Source organism: Sinocyclocheilus rhinocerous, unplaced genomic scaffold, assembly GCF_001515625.1.
Source record: "Sinocyclocheilus rhinocerous isolate Xijiao unplaced genomic scaffold, SAMN03320098_v1.1 scaffold113, whole genome shotgun sequence".
NCBI classification, from domain to species: domain Eukaryota; kingdom Metazoa; phylum Chordata; class Actinopteri; order Cypriniformes; family Cyprinidae; genus Sinocyclocheilus; species Sinocyclocheilus rhinocerous.
Window position 1 is genome coordinate 478,537 of NW_015646846.1, and position 3,295 is coordinate 481,831.

The following is a 3,295-nucleotide window of genomic DNA, read 5'->3' on the forward strand; positions in this document are numbered from 1 at the left end:
TTTAGAAACCACAAACAGAGAGTTAATTCAGTTTAGCATCTTGAATGAGAAGATCTGTGACATTACACCTCCTGTCGAGTGCATATACATTAAACCCCTGAAATTACCCGTGACTCATTGAACTAAGCTCTAAATGCCACACAGCCTGAGGCGGTCTATCGAGGTTAGCCTCTTGCATCCACTTCCTGTGAAGAGCGCCTGTCTGTTTCATGTTTACGGGCATCAGTCAGCCATGGTCGTGATGGTGGGTTTATGTCAAATCAACAGTTTCAGTTCATCAAAGTCTTTTTTTAGATAGACATGACTAATGCAAGTTTGGCTCACAAATATTTGGATAAAATCAATATGATGTTTTGGCAAGTTATGTTTTAGACAATAAAGTGATTCTATGTTATATGGGACATGAATAAATGACAACAAAAATGTCATTTTTGGCAAACTATCCCTTTAAGATGCCAAAAGCAGGCTCGCCATGCAGGGAATAACATAAATCTGTGGAATTAATCCCAGATCTTTCCTCGGTAGGTGCATTTGTAAATCCGAAATTTTTGGGCGACCCACATGACATTACAACAAACATGCTACAATTGAAGTTAAACACCAAAACGAAGGGCTTAAGTAAGGGGAAGTTAGCATATATTAGGAAAACAAGAGAGAAAGACAGAGAAAGAGAGATAAACGTGTAGCACTATGTTGATATTAAAAGCTGTTCGAAGGACTGGCCTGTGGACACGGTGCTTTGTAAATCCGGTAAGTGGATTTTGCAATTCTGTGATAGACTGAGCACTTTTGCTTGGTTGGTAAAATGATGTGATCAAGCAAAGCTTCAATATAACACGCCCCGAAAAAGAACCAGACAATCACTTGGGTTTGTTTATGTGGCACTTTTAACAGTGAGGGCTTCTTTTTTTAATCAAATAACCATATATTTACTGTAATTACCTTTATTGAAGCACTATTAAGTAATTAAAGTATGACAAGCTTTGGCAAACCGTGGGCCGCCGCTCTGAACGGGGATGCTGGTGGCTGAAAATGAGTCTGCAAAATTTAAAAGTGTTTCCTGGCCCACATCAGCTCGACCTGGATGTCAGTTGAGCTCCACTTTTACAAGTTGCTTTCAGAATAAGACAGTATGTTAATGAAAAATGCAGACAATTGGACCAGAAAATATAGGCCATCCACACTGCGCTGCTCCACAGAGAAGAAATATCGCAAATGAGATCTCTTTCATATCTCAGTTGTGTCTCCTAGGCAGCAATGATGGAGGTCAAAGTTTCTGTATATGGCCTGATTTTCAGATTTGTTTTCCCTGAGAGAAAAAACAAACACTCTAATAATCTAAAACATGTCTCAAAAATAGACACCTCAACAAACTCAACAATGTGCTTAAGTTTACCAAGATACTAAAGTCTGCAATTAAAAGCTTATGGAAATGTATTTCCGCCACGGAATAAAAATATAAAAAGTGAATCGCAACTTCTTATCTCACAATTCTGACTTTTTTTCCCACAATAGCAAGTTATAAACTCATAATTTAGAGTTTACATCTTGTAATTCTGACTTTTCTCACAGTTCTGAGTTTATATCTTGCAATTCTGAATTTATATCTCGCAATTTCAACTTATGTATTGCAATTCTGCGTTTATATCTCATAATTCTCAATTTATATTACATAATTCTGAGTTTATATCTTGCAATTCTGACTTTAATGCTCACAAATCAGACTTTTGTCTTGCAATTCTAAGTTTATATCTCATATTCTGAGTTTCATATCTCACAATTCAGACGTTTTTAGCTCAGAATTGTAAGAAAAAAGTCTGAATTGTGAGATAAAAATACATATTACCTTTTTCCCCCCTTATTTTTGGCTTAAAGCTTCCATAAAAGTCAGATCTCAATAAGAACTCTCTCACTAAATTCTTCCAAGACCAAATGATCTGAGATGCTATCTATGTTCACATATTGCAAAGAGATGCTTGAAGCTTCTCCTTTTTGTTCCACAGAAAAATAAGAGAATACAGGTTTGGAAAGACACGAGGGTGAGTACATATTTTTTGGGGGTGAACTATTGCTTTAATGGCATCAAACAATGCTTTCTAAGCCTTCACAAATGGACACTAAAACCTAAAAGTGTTGCCCTCTCATCCTTCCATCATGCAACCCAGAATTTTAATGCAGCTCATGAACGCGGAGCAACACATCCATGTTCAAACATCTCCCTGATGCAATGCAGTCACCTAAAATGATCCGTTCTGCAGCCTGACATCAAAGTTACTGCTGCTATAAATCCAAGGGCTTGCAAATGTAAGATTATTTTGATTGTGCATGTCATTTCCATCTAGATTATATATATCATTCACTAATTTGCTTTGATTCACCTATTATTTATTACTTTTGAGATAAAAAATGTAAAAGTTCTTTTTCAGATATACATTTCTATTTTTACAGACAGGATAATAGTGGAGGATGTGTTTGTACAGGAAGCCACCGAACTGAAAAAAAATAAACCTGCTGTTGTCACCTGCTGTTATGTCTCTAATCCCATAGTATGCCCAAGCTTCCACTTGGATTGTGCAGGCAGACATCAGCTGAAAGAAATAAAAACAGCGAAATATAATATATTATGATCATTGCATCAAACATCATTAATTTGTTCTTAAACACTATTACTGACCAGGACAAAACATGTTTCTGAATGAAACATAGCAAAAATCACCTAGCCTACAGAGGCACCCTTACAAAAATTAACCAAAAAACCGTGGTTACTATAGTTAAACCATGGTAACTACAAATTAACCATGGTTTTGCCACACTAACCATAGTTTAACCATGGTATTTGTAGTAAAACTGTAGTTATACAAATGGTAATCAATGCGCCAAAAAACCATGCTACTACACTTTTACTATAATAAAACCATGGTTAATATGCAGCTATGAAGTCACACGAAAATCTAATCAAATACGAAATCAAAATGGGCACAATTGTTTTACGTTCTGTACTTTATAATCAACATTCCAAAAATCTACCTATATAAGTTATATTCCATCGCTAGAAACAATGACAACTTAAAGGGGTCATATGATGCTGCTAAAAAGAACATTATGTTGTGTATTTGGTGTAATGCATATTTATGCTGTTTAAGGTTCAAAAAACACATTATTTTCCACATAATGTACATTATTGTTTCTCCTCTATGCCCCGCCTTTCTGAAACGCGTCCATTTTTACAAAGCTCATCTTCTAAAAAAGCGAGGTGTGCTCTGATTGGCCAGCTATCCAGTGCGTTGTGATTGGC